The following is a 22,334-nucleotide window of genomic DNA, read 5'->3' as shown; positions in this document are numbered from 1 at the left end:
AAAACCATGACTGAAAAGAAGACTGGAAAACAGCACACAGTAAGCTATGGAGTTTGAAGAATCTTCAGCCAGATGAGCAAGTAAGGTTTCTGGGAAAGGGGGCGCCTGGATGGCTCAGTCATTAAGCATCTGCCTTCGGCTCAGGGCATGATCCCGGAGTTCTGGGATCGAGCCCCGCATCGGGCTCCTCCACTGGGAGCCTGCTTCTTCCTCTCCCACTCCCCCTGCTTGTGTTCCCTCCCTCACTGGCTATCTCTCTCTCTGTCAGATAAATAAATAAAATCTTAAAAAAAAAAAAGTTTCTGGGAAGGAACATGACTTGGTAAAAGCGGGATTTTAGACAAATCTGGCAAGAATGTTCAGAAAGGGGTAAGCCTAGTATTAATGAGAGCAGTTAGGAGGTGGCCCTATGAAGCCAGGCATCAGGTGATAAAGGTCAAGACTTTTTCCAGCTCTGTTCAAAACCCACATATTTCTGTGCTTCGGGAGCACAGATTTCCCTGATGTTCCCTAAGAGGCCATCAATCTCAGCAGCTCTAAGCCAAATGGGATACTTAAAAATTTGCTGTAGGGATTATGACTGTGTCCACATTGGTAATTAAAGAAACGAAACTGTTTTGGAGTCCAACTTAACTGAAGTGTAGAATTGCAGACTAGGAATAGCAGACACTCAGTTTATATAACCCTTGAAGACTGTAAGGAAGAATCACTACCTTATCTAGGAGGGAAAGGGTTTTTATTTCAGGGTTTTGGAGACTCACCAGACTTGCCTCGGTTGGATCTTCTTTATTTTCCCTTAAGCCTTGCCTTTTCATGGTTTAGTACAGAGCTCGTATTGCCTACGTCCTAAATCCTTTCCGTGGACCACTTGACAGTGAATGAACACTTGATGTCACCTTTCCCGAGAAAACAGAGGGGCAGCCAATCAGTGTCCCAGCTTACAACTTGGTTAACTAGCAGCATGTGGCTTCTTGTTTACTTTTTGGGGGCTGGTTTTTTTCAAGAAATTATTGCAAAACAGAAGAATTTAACAGGAGCTATGGCTTTTCTAAATATCGCTGAGGTCAAATTCTACTGAACTTCGGGATTAGTAGTGATCTGGGTGTATTTTCCTTTTGGTGCTTGTTATACGCGCTGCAGCTCTATGTGGTCCTTATTGTTCCGGAATGTCTCTTTAAGTTAAGATGTTGTTTAGGAGTTGGTAGAGCTGGCAGACTATGACATTACATGCTGTATTATTCATTGTTTGGTGACTAGACTTCATATCTGTGGTAAAAATAAACATGATGCCTCTCAGCTTACTTCAATCCATTCAGTACTCTCTTGAATGGCTTCCTGTAACTGTGTAGACTCCCTTTAAAGAATGTATGAAGAAGAGAGAGACGGAGGAGGAGGAGAGGGAGGGGAAGCAGGGGGAGAGGAGGAGGACAGGGAGATGGAGGGGGAGGGGACGGAGATCAGTCTCAAACAAGAACTATATGACGTCATTTTCAGAAGCAGGCTGAATGGCAACTGTAGTTTACAGAGAAACGCAACAATCACCTTAGTGTTACTCTAAACCTAGAGTTATTTTTCTTCAACAAATACAGTTTTCCTTTCCATTCTTTAATTTGGAAGTAGTCGTTTTTATGTGTCAATATCACAGACAAAAAGCAGGTTGTAATTTTTTGTATTAAGATGGAGGAACCGATTTCTGGCCATGTTGGTTTCAACTTTACTTCATAAACGTACCAGTAGGTGTTGCTATGCTAGCACTAATGCGGACTCTAAAAATTAACTGGTCACTTTGTGGTGAGTGGGTCCCCAAATCATTCTAATTTGTGGATTCTTTCTCAAAGATCAAAACACTGCCACCAAACACCGCCACCAAATACTGAAGGCTTGACGGGATTATTTTGACTGCAAAATAAGTTTTTAAATGAAGAAGATCTTCTGTTCTGCTGTGTCAATTCATAAGACTGGAAATAATTTCATTGGCTTCCCAATAGTTAGAGTATTTTGGCCTTCGGAAGAGCAAGCGATAACCCAATTTGCGTTAACAGGAAAAAAGATCATTTTTCTCCTTTGCTCTTCTTAATTTCTGCACTTCATTCATAATACATATTACCATCACTGCTGTGTCCCAAATGCACATAAAAAAGGGGTGGGGGGAGTCTCTCTGCCTGGTATAGCTTCCAGGCATAGATAGCCTTTGAAACATGCTCTGGCTTGTCAGACAAGGGAATTTACACAAGACCCACAGTTTAACTCTTCACAATATACCACAGCATCTCAAGTATGTTTACATTGAAAAGTGTTTTCCTATTCCTACGTGTAGGCAGAAACAAATGATTTCCTCGTGTTAACCTCTGTAACCCTGCTGCCCGTACTAATTATTAGGCAGAAACAACAGACGCTACTACTTCTGTTTTTGACTTAAATTTGTTAACCAAAAACTAAAAACTTAAAAGAGAATTTTTTTTTTTTGTAATTTATGTTCAAAGATGAGGTTCTTAAAATTTTTTAAAAATTCTTTTAATTGACTCTTAGGCAATAAGCCAACTATTTCAGTGTGTGCTTTGAGGGAAAAAAAATATACAGTTCGTGTGTATTATACTGCTTCTATATTTGAATGGTCCTCAGTTGTACCAAGTATGTGAAATTGAACAGTAAAAATCTGAACCTGTCAAGCTGCTTTTTTTCCTTTTTAATTGCTAAACACATACACTTCAGATGAAAACTTGTGCTTTGATCTGAAAACACTGTTTTTAAAGAATGTGAATGTGTGTACACAGTGAAAGTAAAGACATTGGTGAAGGAAGGAAAGAATAAAGCTTTAGAAGGAGACGGATGTGAAGAATGAATGGGGATGTGAAGCTGTTATATTTCTGTTTTCATAGTTGCAACTATTCAATAATATGAAGCAATAACAGTTTATTGAGCCTTTAACAGGTAGGGTTGAATCACATGAGCCAAAGAGAACATGGATTTTTCTATAAATTGCTCAGTGCTCATTTTAAAATAATCTCTAATAAAACAGTGAAGTGCTTCTGTTGTAGAAATCTCTTAACACTTTATAAATAGCAAAACAATAAAACATTTTGAAGAGTAGGGTTCAAAGCAAAGTAAATAAATCCGAACATTTTTTCCCTGTATTTTTTATAATGAATTTCCATTGATTTTTATAGTCCTGTGCTTTGTGATCTGTGATCTTTTCCCCTCCCTCCTTCCTGCTCTCATTCCTTCCCTTCCTGCTCCCTTTTTTCCATCTTTCTCAGTGGTGTCATTTGGGGGCAATGCTACTATGTTAGATAGCTGAGTGAGATTACACAAGGTGAAGAAAAAACACTCAAAGTTTTTCTCCCTGTAGAGTTTCATTATTGAAATGTTCTGAAGTCATGGGTGGTGAGTGTGAAAATGTAGAGATGCAGATTGGTTGGTAATCGACTCAATGTTTGTAGTAACTGGAGATGTAGCATTCTAATCATTCTCTGTACCATCCCATGGAAGCTGGGTTTAATTCAGCTAAATGGCCCATGATACGGACTTCACTCCCCTTCAATTTGGTTTCTCCCCTCTGGCGAATTCTTAATCAGAATTTCCTACTATTTAGTAACTAAATTAAAATCTGTAAATTGTAGGCAACTGCATATAATGCAATGATACATCCATAAGCATTGAAATTGCTTAGAACATTACATGTAATGAACATTCTAACATAATAATAACACAGTTAAGCTTTGGTATGGGGAAATAATCTGGTTAGATATAGCAATAAAGCATTAAGAATCACTTGTCTTGGGGCGCCTGGGTGGCACAGCGGTTAAGCGTCTGCCTTTGGCTCAGGGCGTGATCCTGGGGTTATGGGATCGAGCCCCATATCAGGCTCTTCTGCTATGAGCCTGCTTCTTCCTCTCCGACTCCCCCTGCTTGTGTTCCCTCTCTCACTGGCTGTCTCTATCTCTGTCCAATAAATAAATAAAATCTTAAAAAAAAAAATCACTTGTCTTTATTTCTGAAGAAAATACTTAAAAAGTAGTTCCTTCTTCTCAAGAAAGTGTAGATTTAAAAGGAGTTAGGTATGAAATTTTCACCAAAATAATAATTATATTTATGAACTGATTGTTTAATATGTGCCAGATGTTTTGCTAAGCATTTTACTCACCTCATTTCATTTAATCTTCACAATAATTTAATGAAGTATTACAAACTTCTTACATATCAGAAAACAGACTCAGAACTGTTAACTTACCCAAGTTCACACAACTAGCCAGTGCTGGAGCTTGGATTCAAATCCGGGTTCACCGGAATCTCGAGTTTGGGCTCTTAACAGTATGTTACAGAAATATAGCCAGAATATATTTATACGTTTAGTTTTATTATTTTTATTTATTTCGTATGGAGTGTTTATCCTAAAATGTGTTCAAATCAAAGAGATAATTGAAAGTGTGACAAATTTATCAAATTCAAGTCAGATTTCCTGCCCTGCAGACATTTGCAATGGAAAGTCAAGCACTAATCCGTGAAACTGTGAAATAGTAAGTCAATAAATGTGAAACTCTAGAAGATTAGAGTAGATAGGGTTAGTGGGGGAGAAGGCTTCCCAAAGGAGGTGAGATTACTTACTGAATCCTATTCAAATATAGAGGTGTCTAAAAGTTACCAAAATAGGTAGAGGAACATGAAAACATTACTAAAAGTGAATGAATTGCTATCAGGAACAAGTGAGGCAAATACACTAACTCATTTCTTAACTCTGGTTGTACATTAGAATACTCTAGAGTGCTATTTAAAATTCAAAGACCTGGGGCACCTGGGTGGCTCAGTCTGTTAAGTGACTGACTCTTGATTTCAGCTCAGGTCATGATCCCGGGGTCCTGGGATTGAGCCCTACCGGGAGCCCTGCATCGGACTCTGTGCTCAGGGGGGTGTCTGCTTAAGGATTCTCTCCTTCTCCCTCTACCCCTCCTCTCTCTTTCTCTCTCAAATAAATAAATCTTTAAAAATAAAATAACATCCAGACACCTAGGAGCTACCCTTGACCAATTTAAAAAATCTTTGGTAGAGAGACTTGGGGACTTAGGCAATGGAACTTTTAAAAGCTGTCTGGGGGATCCTAATGTGCAGACTGTGCTGAGAGTCACTGATAAAGCTGTGTTGGTATATCTGTGTTGGGGTCAAGTAGGAAATAAAATTGAGTGGGCACTATGTAGCCATAAAGATGGCAAGATTCTGTTGTTGGACTTGATGACATAGACACATGGGTATAACTGAAGATTTCTGGGCAAGAGGTCAATTCCGTACAATTCAACTAACAGGAACTGAAAACGTATGTATACAGAACTGTAGAGGACCATAATAGGATGAACAAAATGTGATCTCTGCTCTATGAGGTTTCATAAATACAGCATACTGGTAGCTGTATCAAGCATGCACGTGTTAAGGACTATAATATAAATGCAGAAATGCTCTGAGATTACTTAGGAATACCCTATTTCTGGTTGGGAATATCTGAAAATTAGAAAAAGAAGATAACATTTAAATATTAACCCAAAAGTAAAATGTGATTTTTGAAAGACACGAGGAGAAGGGCATTCTTGGTATAGAGGGAGCTCAGAGGCCTAGAGTTGATGTGGGTGAGGGCAGGATGGGAGAAATAGAAAGGAGCTGGATGAGAAGGGGAGAGGACACAAAGAGTAGAAAGGCTGTGGGGCCAGAGGTCTGGAATTCTCAGCTGAAGGTCTAGGCATGCCCCTGACGCGCCACGTAATGGACTCCATGTTTGTCCTCAAAAGACTGCCTGTCCTGCTCATGATAGAGGTGAGATGTAGCTTAAGATCAGTGGGAGGAGGAAATAGTAGGAGAAAGAGGGGTCTGCCAGTGCAAGACACTAAATGTGCTGGAAGGAATTATCTTCAACTGGCCACACATTCTTGTGACTGTTAGCATGACTCTTGTCGTCCCCTTTTCTAGCTGCTGATACCCTACCAGTCTTTCAGTTTCACCTTCTCCCTTAAGCTGTTCTCTGAGGCATTTTAAGGAAGACTTAATTTGAAATTTTTTTTTATTCTAATCACATTTTGTTTAAATGAGAGTTTCAGCATTTATTAAGTTTTATTAGTGTGTGAATATGTGTGTTTCTCCATTACATTGTGAGTTTCTTGAGGGAAAAACCACTTTACTGACATTTAATACAATGTGGACACAGGTGTACGAAATGGTAAGTAGACTGGCTTGTCTGGACCATAGGGAATATAAAATTATATAGTTTATAGTTCATATAGTATGTAGTCTAAAAGTATATAGTTTATATAGTATATAGTTTTAAAAAAAACCCTCATATTTTAGAATAATTTATTGAGCTCTTATACACTGAACTTATTATTCAAATTAATCCTTTCCATAACCCTGTTAGGTAGACATTATTATCTTCATGTTTTTCTTTTGTATGAGGAAATCAAGGTTTAAAGTGTCCAAGCAACTTGCTCAGCGTCATATAATTTGTTGCCTGACTCCAAAGCCTCAACCAGAACCAGTATACCATACACCAGTGTTTCTTAGTTAGCAAGTATCAGAATCACCTGGAGGGCCCAGCTTGACTCAAAATTAAGGGGTGGGACCCAGCAGGTGACATTGATGCTGTTAGTCTGGGGACCTTATTTTGAACTTGAGAGCTTTGTTTGGAGGTTCTAGCAGGGGAGCACAGCTACTCATATACCCTTGACCAAAGAACGGTCCTCCTCTATGGGGGAAGGTCGTCCTCTTCGACCGAGCGCGCAGCTTCGGGAGGCACGCACATGGAGCGGTGAGGGAGGAAGGGGACACCCGCCTAGCCAGCCAGATCAGCCGAATCAACCCTGGCGATCAATGGGGTGACAGATGTCGCAGCCAGATCGCCCTCACATCCTGGAGACCTTATTTTGAAAACCATTACCCAGAAAGTCTGATTTGAGATGTTGCCCAGAAGTGATGTATTTTTTTTTTTTTAAAGTATTCCTAGATGATACTAGTGAGAAGCTGGTAGTGAAGAGCACTGATCCTGATCATGAAAAGCCCTGAATCCTAATTGGATTTTATCATGGCACTGTTGACAAATGAAAGGCGTGCATGATGGTTATGCTTTCTGATTATGAGGGGAAAATGAATTGGCAGACATACTAGACCAGACCTATGAGACTAGGGGGGACACTGAAAGTGGAATTCCCCCCCCCCCCCCCCCGTCATCTTGCACAGTAGAGCCAATCAGATGTTCCTAAAACATTGCTTTCATCCAGGTGTTATTCAGACAGGTATGTCTGAAGGCTCCCAACAAGCTACTGGCCTCACCTTTCCTTTCAAGCTGTGTTTTATGCCACAGTAACACTTCAATTCTGTTCAATAAAGCTTTTCACTGAGCCTGAGAATTAACACTGTACTTTTATGTCTTCAGTTTTCCTTGATGATTTTGTTGTGCCTTCCCCCCTCCTTCTGCCAAATCCTATTCACCCCCCTAAGCTCTCTACTTAAAAAACAAAACAAAGCAAACAAAGAACAAAACAAAAGCACATTGAAATTTAACACGTGGTAAAAAGCAAATAGCATGGACAGGCTCAAAAGAAGACCTAACTCTCCCTTGCTCCCTCACCCCCTTGACTACACCCCAGAGGAAAGAATCTTTAACGCTTTACGCTATTTAACTCTATGCTGCTATTTTGTGATGAACAGTTTTAGAAACTATTTACTTCCTGCCCTGAATGTAAGATAAAGGCCTCTTAAATTCCTTGTTTCCTCTTTCTATACTCTTTATACAGTAATATGATATTTAGTCAAGTCAGTTTTCATTATTATGACTGTGTGAATCTTGTTCTCTCCAGATCGAAGTAAATCACTATTCTCATTTTATTTTCTAAATGTTTGCTTTTTCTGAAGTTTTGATTGTTCCCTTATTTCTTTCTAATAATTTTTCACTTACTTTTCGAAAACCCTTTAACATGTCAGATACTTTTTTCAAGTTTTTAAAATGTTTTTCTTCGTGTCCTCATGACTATTTTTTTTTTTTTTTTTTTTGCCATGAGGGATGGTTATCACCAAACCTGCTATAAAGCAGTAATCTTAGACTTCTCTCAATACCTTCCTGGTTTGAATCAACTGATTTTTTTGGATTTACTTTTTCAGCTATATCTTTTGTTTTTCTCCTTCCTTCTGCTATAGTGCATTCCCAAATAACTTCCCAAGAAAGGATGTGTGAGAGGAAAATTGTATGAGTTCTTGCATGTCTGATAGTGTCTTTATATGTACATACTTTGTTTGTAGTTTGGTTAAATTCTTCAGAAATCAGTGTGGAAAATTATATCCCCTCAGAAATTTGAAGGCATCGCTCCATTTTCTCCCCCTAATGTTCAGTGTTGTTGAGAAGTGGCGTTCTAAATTCCTCCATAAGAGAATTGGATATTTCTTCTTATAGGAAAATTTTACCATCCCCTCTTTTTTTTTTTTTTTTAAGATTTATTTATTTATTTTAGAAGGAGACAGAGAGAGTGCAAACTAGGGGAGGGGCAGAAGGAGAAGAGAGAGAAAGACTTTCAAGCTGATTCCCCACTGAGCATGGAGCCCAACATGGGGCTCCATCCCACAACCATGAGATCATGACCTGAGCCAGTTAAGAGTTGAATGCTTAGCCAACTGAACCAGCCAAGCACCCTGGAGAATCTCCTCTTTTAAATAGTGTTCTGAAATATTGTTAGGACATCTGGTATGACTATTTCCATTTACTTATTAATATTTTGTTCTTTGAGTAGAGTATTTGAAGGTAGAAACCAATCTCATAAGCTTTGGAAATTTTATTTTATACTTTTCTTTGATAATTTCCTTCTCTCCATATGTCCTGTTCTCTTTTTGTCACTTGTTCAATCTCCTAGATCACAATGTTTTATTTTACATAGATTCTGTCAGACTTTCCATCTTTTTTTCTCTTTTGCTTTATCTTTTCAATCTGTATTTTATCTTTTAACCCATCATTTACATTTTTATTTCATTCGCATTTTTAATTTTAAGTGTTCTTTCTTGTTCTCTGACTTTTTTTTTTTTCTAGCACCTTATTTATGAGTTATAAGCACAACATAATGATTAGGGGTTTAAGAAATGTTTTCAGTATTTGTTTTCTCTGTGGTCATATATCTGGGCTGATTTTTTGCTTCTTTCTTACACCTTGAACATTTGTTTCAAATCTGATGATCTTGTTTATATTTAAAAGAAAGACAAAACAGAAACAAAAACAAAAACAAAACAACTGAGTGGGAATTCTGTGTTTTTGAATGTAGCTCATGGACTACAAGGGATTATTGTGAAGTTATTGTGTGGGGAGCTGATGCTTATGGCTGGAGAAGTGCTGTGTGTCAGAATGTGGTGGTCTTTCTCTGGGCTCATTCAGTTCTTCCAGAGGTGAAATATTCATTGTCCTTCCCAGAGTGTAGAGACCGGTCACTAGTGTTTTCTATAGTACATGGCAAATGAGTCTAGAGTTTGTGGGGGCTAATTGACCTCTTTATTAATTGCAACCTTCTGTGAAAGCTTTCTAATCTGTGGTTTTGTCCACATCAGTATTATTTCTCTATCTACTTAACATCTTCCATAATTTTGTCAAAACCTATAGTCTGCTAGTGGATCCTTCCAGATTCTATATTGAAAGCCTGGGCAGCACTGGAAGATCTTTCCTGGACATTCCCTCATCATGGTTTGGTCATGATTCCTGAATAAGTAACACTTGTTATAGGTTCATAATTTTCTATCATATTGCTACTATTTAGTGAAGTCCTAGGAAGAACACAAGTGAGTTTGTATGTACAGTCCTGATCTTTAGTCCAAACTTAAGGCCCAATAGAGTATCAAATTCTTCTGTAAAAATCTTCCTTTCTTGAATTCTTTATCTACTCTGATAGATCTCTCTTCAAAATTGTTATAGTAAATCAATTTATTTATTTTACCACTTATAATACTTTATTTTTTCAATATGTTAATTCCTGGTTTTAGAATTTATGGCTATACTTCTTTTGAATCCCCCCAGCACCAAAACATATATGCTGGACATGTAGTGAATGACTTGAAAATAATTATTCATCAGCAGGATTGACGAAGTGAAGGAGAAAAAAGATTCACCCATGACTGATAGTAGAAACCTTGGTTATTTGGTAAAATACAACAATATTGGCGAAGAGAGAAGTTGGGCAGGGAAGCCAATGAATGTAGTAGACATTTGTCAGACCTTTTTATTTGCATAGAATCTTTGAATACCCTTTCTAGTTTGATGCTATAACTTACCTTATTAGTCCCTCTCTAAAGTGAGGGCAGTAATTCACTTTCACAACTTCCCTTACAGATATTATGTAGTCATGTAATTGAGGTATCTCCAATCAGACAGTCATCCGTGAGGCTTCAATTTAGAAGATGAGCAGTGGGAAAAAGTAGGCACAAGGAGTAAGTCATTTCAGGTGAAGATGGTAGCAGAGACATCCGGCCTTCCAGAGCAGCAGTAGAATGATTTCTGGTGTCCTTTTCTGGTGCCCTAGGCTGTAGGTGGTGTCTTTTCCCGGTAGTCCTTCAGTTTGGTTTGGGCATTGCTCCTGACTAAGTAATCTCCGAGCCTGACCCTTAGGTGATCTTAGACACTCATAAACATTCTTTAAGAATCCTTCTGTGTCCGTTTGCATCTAAGAATTCTAAATGTTAAAGCAAACAAGAAATATGTGTGTGTGAAATGAAGTATAAAAGAAGACAGAAGTCGTAAGTCTCATCCTTTTTTTTTTTTGAAATATGTAAACATGTAACACATAATCCAAGAAAAACAGGCAAAAAGTGAAACCAAAAGTAAGAGGACAATAGACAGGTAAGTTTTACATTAGCCATAGTCAAAGAAAGGAAAGGAAACATGTTGTTTCCCATTATATAATAATACAAAAATGGAAAGAAAAGGAATACTTATCTAATTGGTTCTGCAGTGAAATGCTTTTATAAATATATTCATCGAAGCCTGAGTATTTGAGAACTCTTTGGGGATTGAGCATATTACCTCTCCCACTAATTCTTGTCAGGTTAATGTTGGTAGTAAATTATGTAATTGCTCATTGACATTCCTTCATTTGTTCTCCCAACTACTTGGCCCTGCATGGAAGAAACCATGCTCTGAGAAAAGGCAAATGCTTGCTTTCCACTTACCATGAGTGAGTTGCTTGAATTAAGGCAGCCAAGGAAATAAGTTGCTTCAAATAAACTTCTGTTTCTACTGTTGTATAGGAAGGCTTGGCTAACCTATGTAGAGAGAGGGAAAGATAAGGAAATTGGTATGCATGTCACTAGGGGAATATATTAGATAGAGTGTGGGGATGAGAGTATGTGTAAGAAAACTGAATTTAGGTTAGTTTTGGACATGTTGGAATTTCAAGGGCAGTATGGTAATGAGGTATAATTGGGAATTTGTACCTGAACTTGGGTGATAATTTATGCCTTGAGACAGATGAGAATCATTCATAAGAGATGGTAATTGAAGCTGGAGAGCTGATGTGATTTCCAAAGGAAGAGAGTAGAGAGACACAATGGAGGACCTGCTACTGAGAGTGGGAGGAAACCCCTATTAAGGGCTATTGGAAGAGGAAGAACAGCCAAGAAAGATAATGGAATGGTCAGAGCTGAAGTATGAGAAGCAGAATAGCATTTCCATGCTAATCGAGGCAAACCCAAGGAGATTCTTTAAAACAGCCCAGTGCTACCAAATGGTGAGATCCTCAAGAATTTTACTTTGTATCCCAATCCCTTTATTTCATGATACAGAGGAGAGGCTCAACAAATGTTTTTTGCATGTATAAATTTGGACAGAGAAAAGAATATATAAAATAAAATTATCTGAGGGGCAGAAGAATCCAATAAAAAGATTTTATAAATTGAAATAGATCTTTGTGTGACTAAAGGTACAGAGAAGGAACCAGTAGAAAGAGAGGAATTTAAAATATTGCAAAAAAAGTTTAAATGAAGGAAATGCATGAATCAAAAGTCTTTTTATCTGGGAAATTATAAAAACAGAATTTATAGATATATCTCTTTTGATATAATGCATGAAAAAGAATTGAGGTCTGATCTACTTCAAGTCACAGTGCAGTATAGAACCTTAGACCATAGAATTTTGAAACTCCAACAACAGTCATCCCCTCATTTTACAGAAAAGATTCCATGAACTATATTTGATCTTAAAGACTGATTTAGGTTTAAGCATTAGCAAGGATTAGCCTAAAATCACTTTCTCTTTGATTTACTGATGAACTAAACAATTAAGACACACAAAGTCAAAGGCACAATGAGAAGGTACAACTTCTTGATGGGTCCATTTTATCAGCTGAGATGCAAGCTAATCTGCTATGACAAAGTGTACCGGATACATGAATCCAGTTAATTTGTAGGATACATAATTGACATACAGAAATCTGTTGCATTTCTATATACCAACAATAAAGCAGCAGAAAGAGAAATCAAGGAATTGGTGTCATTTACAATTGAACCCAAAATCGTAAGTTACCTAGGAATAAACCTAACAAAAGAGGTAAAAGATCTGTACTCTGAAAACTATAGAACACTTGTGAAAGAAATTGAAGATGGCACAAAGAAATGGAAAACATTCCCTCCTCAAGGATTGGCAAAATAAATATTGCTAAAATGTCTATACTACCCAAAGCAATCTACACACTGAATGCAATCCCTATCAAAATACCACCAGCGTTTTTCACAGAGCTAGAGCAAACACTTCTAAAATTCGTATGGAACCACAAAAGACCCCTAAAAGCCAAAGCAACCTTGAAAAAGCAAAGCAAAGCTGGAGACATCACAATTCCAGACTTCCAGTTATATTACAAAGCTGTAGTAATCAAGACTGTGGTACTGGGCAAAAACAGACACATAGGTCAATGGAACAGAATAGAAAACCCAGAAATGGATCCACAACTATATGGTCAACGAACATTTGATAAAGCAGGAAAGAATATCCAATGGAAAAAAGAGAGTCTCTTCAACAAGTGCTGTTGGGAAAACTGGACAATGTTCAGAAGAATGAAATTGGACCACCTTCTTATACCATACACAAAAATAAATTCAAAATGGATGAAAGATCTAAATGTGAGACAGGAAACCATCAAAATCCTAGGGGAGAACACAGGAAGCAACCTCTTTTACAGCAGCCATAGCAACTTCCTGCTAGACACGTCTCTGGAGGCAAGGGAAACAAAAGCAAACATAACTATTGGGACTTCATCAAGATAAAAAGCTTCTGCACAGTGAAGGAAACAATCAACAAACCTAAAAGACAACCTTCAGAATGGGAGAAGATATTAGCAAATGACATATTGGAATAAGGGTTAGTATCCAGGGGCATCTGGGTGGCACAGTCGTTAAGCGTCTGCCTTCGGCTCAGGGCATGATCCCGGCATTCTGGGATCAAGCCCCATATCAGGCTCCTCTGCTGGCAGCCTGCTTCTTCCTCTCCCACTCCCCCTGCTTGTGTTCCCTCTCTCGCTGGCTGTCTCTCTCTGTCAATTAAATAAAAAAATCTTTAAAAAAAAAAAAGGGTTAGTATCCAAAATCTATAAAGAACTTATCAAACTCAACACCCAAAAAACAAATAATCCAGTTAAAAAAGGGGCAGAAGACATGAATAAACATATTTCCAAAGAAGACATACAGATGGCTAACAGACACATGAAAAGATGCTCAACATCACTCATCATAAGGGAAATGCAAATCAAAACTACAATGAGATACCACCTCACACCTGTCAGAATGGCTAAAATTAACAACACAGGAACCAACAGATGGTGAGGATACAGAGAAAGGGGAACTTTCTCACACTGTTGGTGGGAATGCAAACTGGTCCAGCCACTCTGGAAAACAGTCAAAAAGTTAAAAATAGACCTACCCTATGATCCAGCAATTGCACTACTAGGTATTTACCCAAAGGATACAAAAATAGTGCCCTGAAGGGATACATGCACCCTGACATTTATAGCAGCATTATCAATAATAGCCAAATTATGGAAAGAGCCCAAATGTCCATCAACTAATGAATGGATAAAGAAGAATATTACTCAGCCATCAAAAAGAATGAAATTTGCCATTTGCAACCATGTGGATGGAGCTAGAGTGTATTATGCTAAGCGAAATAAGTCAGAGAAAGACAAATACCATATGATCTCACTTATATGTGGAATTTAAGAAATGAAACAGGTGGGGACACCTGGGTGGCTCAGTCCGTTGCGTGTCTGACTCTTGATTTCTGCTCAGGTCATGATTTCCGGGTGCTGGGATCAAGCCCTGAGTTGGGCTCCCTGCTCAGCGGGGAGTCTGATTGTCTCCCTCTCCCTTGGCCCCTCCCCCTGCTCGCACGCTCTCTCTCTCTCTTCAAATAAATAAACAAATCTTTTAAAAAAGATGAAACAGATGAACATAGAGGGGGGAAAAAGAGATAGGGTTCCTGGAGAGGAGGTGGAAGGGGGTTGGGCTAAATGTGTGATGGGTATTGTTACAATGAGCACTGGGTGTTATATATAAGTGATGAATCACTAAATTCTACTCCTGAAACTAATATTACACTATATGTTAACTAACTGGAATTTAAATAAAAACTTGAAAGTACAAAAAAAATAAAAGATGTGTGTGGGTTCCAAAAAAAAAAAACCAAACCCAAAATATACCTGCTCCATAGAGTCTTAAGGATGATAGCAGGGGCGCCTGGGTGGCTCAGTTGTTAAGTGTCTGCCTTCAGCTCAGGGCGTGATCCCAGGGTCCTGGGATCGAGCCCCGCATCAGGCTCCTCTGCTGGGAGCCTCCTTCTTCCTCTCCCACTCCCCCTGTTTGTGCTTCCTTTCTCTCTGGATGTCTCTCTGTCTCTGTCAAATAAATAAATAAATAAAATCTTAAAAAAAAAAAGGATGATAGCGGTTCATTTTTCTCTCATGGAGCAGTGTATAGGTGATAGTGCAGTGCTGTCAGAGTAGCTCTGTCACCCAGGGTGGCTCTAGTCATCGCCATTCCACGGCCAGTGACAGGGGGACAGAGAATTCAAGGCAGTCTATACGAACGAAGGTGACTCAGAAGTTGTACTCATCCCTTCCATTCGTGTCCTGTAGGCCAAAATTTAATCCACACACTTAGCTACAAGAGAGGTTGGGAAAAATAGTTCATAGCTGGGCACCCATTACTGTTACAGCATTGTAAATTCTTTAGCGTCTAGGATAAATGTTCTTCCTCATAGCATTAGGTAGGTGTTTCAGTTGGGAGAACTGAGGCAATGAAACAGACAAGCAAAATGAATACTTAATGAAACATCACAACGTATTGAATAAATATGAGAGAGATTAAATACAAATTTACAGAGGCATCTATTTAAAACGACAATTCTATTTGGGTGCCTGTGTGAGTTTCTACCATGCGGCATTTTGAGCCAGTGTGTGTCTATTGTCTCTGGGCAATTAAAATTATTCAGCATCAAAATCTTAGCTCTGGGACCAGAAAAAAGAATCTAAGAAGCATTCACTGATAGTCTGATTCGGAACAACTGCTTTTCCCTTTGCTCTATTCATGCATATTTCAGTCGGCATTAATGTAAAGTACCTCGTGGGCTCTCTTCTACATGAAATCCTTGTTCTCAAGTTGGCAGCAGTCCTGGCACTAGGTTCTAAATGGTCATTCTGGGATGGTAAATCAGCAGCCCTCAGCTGATGGGTCTAACAATGAGGAGATTGCTGGAGGCAGGTGGTGTTGTGAGGCGTAATTCTGTTGCCATTAAGTGACAATTCATATTTGCTACAGGAGCAGTAAATTGCACTGTTTTAAAACAGGAAGTCTGAGTTAAAAGCTGTGTAAAACCATTATACTGTAGCCAGCACTCCAGGCTTTTCTAATTAGGTCATTTGGAAAAAGATGACCTTTTAGTTTCTGTGCCTCTTTGCTGGGGACACATGTTTCTAATTATCATTTGTATTTTACTCCGCCAAAGCTGTTGACAAGCTGAGCTTTTTTTGAGTGCGTGCATGAGTGTGTGTGTGTGTGTGTGCTTGTGTGTGTGTGTATGCGTGTTGGCACGGGTGCTCACTCTATGAATTAATAACATTTCTGTGTTCTAGCACTAGGCAAACAGAAGAGGATGGAAACAATATGTACAGTAATTTTAATGTCAGAGCAACCAAAAATCATATGGATTTGTGTGAAGAACACACTAAAGGACGTTTCTGATGTTCCCAGTGTTTGAGGCCAACTTGACTATAACTTTGTCTAGAATCACAGTATCAATATTTCTTCTGTTTGGGCTGGCAGATATGAACACACTGTGTAAGACCCAAGGAAGAAATGAACTTAGGTCCACAGTTGTTACCTGAAACATAACTGCTAGTCATGCTTGAAGTTCTGTCCAGCTCTGAAACCAAATATCTCATGATGGTCTTTTAAGGCTCACTTGTCCTTCTGCATGCTGTTTTTGGAATGTTTACAAGTGCAAACAAATACTATCTTCGACTATCCCCTTTTTTGACAAGAAGTTCTGAATAAAGGGCCAACATGATTATCTGTGGTTCAAAAATACATTTCATGTTTTAGGAGATAGCTGAGAAGCCAGGCATTCTCTAATGCTGGCTTTTCCACTGACTTCCTTTTCCGTTGTGGGGAAGGTTTCTCAGTGTTGTATTGTGTTCTTCATCTGAAATCATAAAATCATAAAATCGCAGGGCTGGCAAACCTTTGAGAAGTCTTCCAGCTCACGGTCTGCCTTGAGGCCTTTCTGAACTTACACTCTACTGGAAATATAATGGTCTCCTATTTGCTTAGCAATCTCTCACAAGGGAGACTTGACAAGGAAGGATGGTACTATCTAAATGTTTAATATACAAATTACTCTGGCAGTTTGAGGAAAATGTATGGAAGATGATTTGAAGTTTATTATGAAATTGCTAATAATTTATTCAACTCAATTTTCTCTTAGAAGTTCTATAGTGGATAATGATGGGTCTCTAATGGAGTGATTCCAAGTCTGGAAAGGGAACTGGCAATCATTGTATGACAGAGGTTGGTGTCCTGCTGAGGTACTGAGCTGGAGTTCTGAGCAGCACAGGCTGGGTCAGTCCCAGGTGAAAGCATCATATAGGTGAAGGGTTTCTTGATTTAGGCACTCTAAAGTCTGCTAGTTTTCTCCTACTGCTTTGGTGATCCTAGAGGATTTGGCTTTTCTTTCTTTTAACTCTCATTTGGGTAGAAACTATTTACTACTGAGTTGTTTATCAAAAATTACAGCATCAATGCAAGTGATTGAAAGGAGGGCATTTGAACAGATGATGGGGCTGAAAGTTGGTGTCCAGAGGACCCCGTCAAATAGCTGGAGAAGGTCATATTTGTGAGATGGCCATGATAATGTACCTAGCAGACCTCCCAGTGCAGTGACTTTAATATATGGTTCCCCAGCTGGTGCACTCTGAAATCTATTGCTGTGTTCACACCAAGGCCACACTTCCTAGCCAGTAACTGAGCAAGGCGGGCATACTAGGGGAGACTCATTCCTGGGAGACACATGACGCCTCTGACTGCCAACTTTGGCTCATAGACTTACCCACGGCCTTGTAGAACTTCCGTTAGGCTGTTGGGTGAGTGCACCAAACCCTCTTTCCCTCTTTGGCCCCTCAGGGAATAGCTTACATGTGAATATCACCACTTTTCCATTTTCCCCTGGCTCTCTCCTTACTTTTACCTGTCCTTGCCCGAATGAAATGCTTTGCTTGGTAATCTTTATGCCCTAACCACAACAAACACTAGGTTGTGGTGCTTTACAAAACTTCTTTTGAAGTCTTGAGGGTAGTATAAGAGAACAATAATATGAAAAAGGAAAACTTACCACTGGTTCAAACCTCATCAATTCTAGATGCCATCTGGCAGGTTCATCACAGGAAGCATCCTTTTGACTGACTCTGGTTAGCCCTTTGCCTAGATGACATTGCTCAGGGTCCTTTTATCTCCCTTAAAGGGAGTCCTCTCAAATCAGTTCCTTCTAGAAATCTGGGACATTTGTTCTTGCCTCCTTTTTCATTTCTCATCCTAGCCAAGGAATTTAAAATGAAGTTAACAACATACTGGTTTCCACAGAGATGCTGTTCATAAAAGCCATCATTCAACCTTAGTCTGAAATTCCCTGTTTCAGAATAAGACTTTGGTTTTTCTTTTGCATAAAACAAAGGCAATTAAGGTAATTTCCTAAAATGATATATTGCTTCTACCCCTAGATCAAGGTTTCTCAAACTCAACACTATTGACATCATGGACGTAATAATTCCTTTCTGTGAGAGACTGTTCTGTGCATTGTAAGATGTTTAGCAGCAGGCCAGTAGCATCACTGGCCCAGTCATGACAACCCAAGATGTCCCCAGGCATTGCCAAATGTGTCCTGAGGACGGAATCACCCCTGGTTGAGAACTGGGGCTCTAGAACAACAGGAACAAACTGAAAGCAACTTTTAAAATAGCATTTTTGCTTCCGTATGGGTGACTACCTGTGCTGCACATTGACTACAATGTTAACCAAAAAAAGTAAAGTACAAGGAAGATAGTGTGTGTGTATGTGTGTGTGCATATGTGTGTGCATGTATGCAGTAGTTTACCTCTATGATGCTGGGAAAAGTGAACTGATTACAATGTTATTGACTAATGCAGAAAAGATCACCAAAAATTCTCCACTCTCTACTAAACCTGCCACACAGCCAAAACATTGAAACATGAATAGAACTACGTATTATTTTTCAAAAGTAATCAAAATCTACTTCTACCTTTACATTTATTTACAGTGAGAAACTTGCTTATAAGACATAGGTACACGCTTTTTGAGGTCATATCTCCTGATGTGTCAAGGATGCTCTGTTGCCATCTTTGCAACACATACTATTTCTGGAAATAGATTATACCTGGAGGAATGAGGGCAGAGTCCACAGTTGACAGTGGCTGGGCATTGATTTTTCTTTGGTTATGACACATCACCACTGTCTGCTGCTTTGTAGAATCCCCACCACCTGGCCTTGGCTGATGTTTCAGCTTCATTGGTGAAATAGTCCACTTGCTAGAGTGGCTTACTTGGGTCATCTGAGTTTTGGCCTTTATTTTAGTCTGACTCCAAAGGGCAAACCATTGGGGGTGACTATTGTGGTGGACGGGTAGAGGTGAAGCTCTGTCTATACTTCCTTGGGTCACTGGAGATGAGATATGAAATATTTGTGAAAGTGGATGAACTAAGAACTGGACAAGACATGAAGATCTTATTTGCCATGTAGACTTTTCCTGATGTATTTCATTCTTTGGTTTACACATATTTCTTCCTCTTTTCGATCAAATCAAAGAACCAAGACATGTGCAATGAAGCAGTTACATAATAATGCTATATTTTAATAGCTTATTATATTTGATGACCCCAAAGTGTAGATAATTGATTAGATTATAAAGATCGGAAGCCAAAAGCTGGGCGGCGCCTGTGTGGCTCAGTTAGTTGAACATCCAGCTCTTGGTTTTGGCTCAGGTCATGATCTCAGGGTCCTGGGATCTAGCCCCTTCTCTGGCTCTATGCTCAGCGGGCAGTCTGCTTAAGATTGTCCCTCTCCCTTTGCCCCTCCTCCATTCATGTGCACATATTTTCTCTCTCTCTCTCTCTCTCTCTCAGTCCCACCCCCTCAAATAAATAAATAAATCTTTTAAAAAATAAAGACCAAAAGCTGGAAAATTTTGGAGCCATATGCTGGGGGAAGGCAACTCTAATTTTTAAATCTTTCCACCTAGGTAAAGTGAGGAATTGGGGAAGAAAGGAAAACATAGTATTAGATCTCTCTATGAACAAGTGTCAGTTTAATAGTGGGTCGCCTTGTTGCCATCTTGTAGACACCTGATTGCCACCAACCCAAGGAATCACCTGCAGTGAACTGTAAAGACAAGATGCCTGGTTTTTGCATAAGAATCTCTTTCTTCCCTTGTGTTGCTGAGAACACTGGGAGGATTATCTTACACACTCAAGATGTGGCAGAAGAGTGCTGGATTGGAAGCAGCCTACGGGGACTGTTGTAAGTGGCTGGGGACTTTGGATGTCATGTAGCTTCTCTGCATCTCAGTTTCCTCTTGTGTTCACTGAAGCTGCTCCTCTCAAAGATCCCTTTTCTGCTCTAATTCCTTGCTTCACCCTCCAAACCTATGCTTCCAAAATTCTTTAATGTTTTCTATTTTATCTTAAAAATTTGAGACTTTTGCACTTGTCTGTGTATGTTTGTCTTAATATAAAAATAACATTTTATTTCTTTTTCCACAAGAGACCTGCTTTATTTTTTTCCAGCTTTATATACTTGACATATAACATTGTATAAATTTTAGGTCTACAGTGTGTTGATTTGATACACTTTTATATTGCAAAATGGTTACTACCCTAGCATTAGTTAACACCTCCATCACGTCACATAATTACTATTTTTTTTTTATAGTGAGAACATTTAAGATCTTACTCTCTTAGGAGCTTTCAAGTATAAAAATAACATTTAAAATTAACGAGTCCAGTGGATGCTATGACAAGATGAGCCTTTCTTATTTGGAGGCTTCTACGGTCTCCTGGTATGTAGTAGTGTAACTGCCAACATTACTTCAGTTTGGGGAAGCAGGGGATTAACCACTTTAAACTCATTCCTGATTTTATCAGAATAGGGTAGGTTATAATCTTAAGATTTCAGTGGCTTAAAATAAAAAGGTTTATTTTTTTTCCTCATGGCAAATAGTCCCCACTCGTCAGCCGGGAAGTTCTGCTCATTCTCACTCAGGGCCCAGGCAGACGGAGGCTCCTTCTCTGTGCTCTATGGTCCATATTAGGCAAGGCAGGGCAACGGAGATGTGGTGAATTGTTCACTGGTTCTTATATCACGCACATTTCATTGACTAAAAACAAGTTACAAGACCATGCCTAGCTGTGAAGAAGGAGGGAATGCCATTCTATAAAGTTCCAGAAGGCAGAGAGCCAGAAGGATTTGGCAAACGGGACTAATGCTTACCACATCAGCTAAAATCAAGAATGGGGCAGAAAGAGCTGCCTAAGAGAGCCAAGGGGAGTTTTGGACATGTCACCAGAAGATTACCAGCTGCCCTGGAGTCTCTTTACAAATGAACTCACACAGTGGACTCATGACTAATTTGTATTTCCCTTTACTATTCACACGCTTGCTTCACACTATCTTTCTTCAAAGAATATATGAGATTTTGAGCACTACAATCACATTCTAGTCCTGCCTCCCTGAGATGACTTCTAGAAACTAAGGTGACTGGAGTTCTGGAATTTTTAGATCCCTTTGTTCATGCATGACAGTTTCCTGTTTGACTGTCTCTCACAGCTGGTTAAGTAACCATAGCCATTGTCTCTGGATTCTGCTGGTTTAAATGTCAAAGGGCCACCTTATCTCCAAGTTTTTAGAGGGTAACTTCATTAGCAAAAGAAGAGGGCATCCTTCCCTCTTTTGAATCATGTTTTGCTCCCCACAGAAGGAGGGAGGACCCTGCAGACAAAATCACTTTGGAGATGGACTCTAGCCAGTCTACCTAGGGTCCTTTTCAGTTGCCCTGGGTCTCTGACTTCTGGTTGGGGCATAAGAAAGTGTTGTGCCAGGTTTGTACTTTCTCCTTCCAGCCACAGATTGTCTGTTGACCATTGGGGAATGTTTTCTTTTTTTGTTGTTTTTTTTTTTGTTTATTTTAATGTTTTTTTTTTTTTTTTATTATATTATGTTAGTCACCATACAGTACATCCCCGGTTTCCGATTGGGGAATGTTTTCTGAGCATATTCTTTGTAACATGGTGCCAGGAAATACAGAAAATCTGAGGCGAACTGAACCACCTCTCTCTCGTTCTCTCCCCCTCTCCCTCTCTCTCTCTCTCTCTGATGTTCCTGGGATATTAAAAAATAAAGTAATGCCAAAAAAGGATCATAGAAACTGTGATGAATTTAAAGTTGTTGGATGGAGTGCTTCTTTTTAAAACTCTTGCCAGTATGTCTATGAAAGTCTAGGTATAATCTCATTTGGAGATATCAAAAATCTAAATTTGAGTCTTGTTTTTGAATATGAGGCTTATGCCAAATGGTTCTCTTGGATTCTCCCATCCCTGCTATCTCCATGATAGGTCCTGGTAGTAAGTGTAAGATATTTTCTCTGCCCTTGAGACACTCAAAATCAATTTAAGGAGTCAGTATTAAAAATATCATATAGATACTAATACCGGTGAGTATATAATAAAGTGCTTAGTTGGCAGCAGATACCATATTTATTTTTAAGAGTTTAGAGAACAGAGGGATCATC

General features: G+C 39.1%; 1 long non-coding RNA gene across 1 annotated transcript in view; it reads left to right on the top strand.

The window, feature by feature from the left end:
- LOC113255117 (uncharacterized) overlaps positions 1–22,334 on the top strand; it is a 913,389-nt gene that overhangs the window by 163,778 nt on the left and 727,277 nt on the right. Inside the window, exon 5 of the long non-coding RNA XR_007190393.2 lies at positions 19,890–20,068. This is a non-coding gene — a long non-coding RNA (uncharacterized LOC113255117). The remainder of the gene's footprint in view (positions 1–19,889; positions 20,069–22,334) is intronic.

This window comes from Ursus arctos, unplaced genomic scaffold (assembly GCF_023065955.2).
Source record: "Ursus arctos isolate Adak ecotype North America unplaced genomic scaffold, UrsArc2.0 scaffold_5, whole genome shotgun sequence".
NCBI lineage: Eukaryota > Metazoa > Chordata > Mammalia > Carnivora > Ursidae > Ursus > Ursus arctos.
Note: the sequence above shows the minus strand (reverse complement) of the source record. Positions and strands in the feature narration are given on the sequence as shown.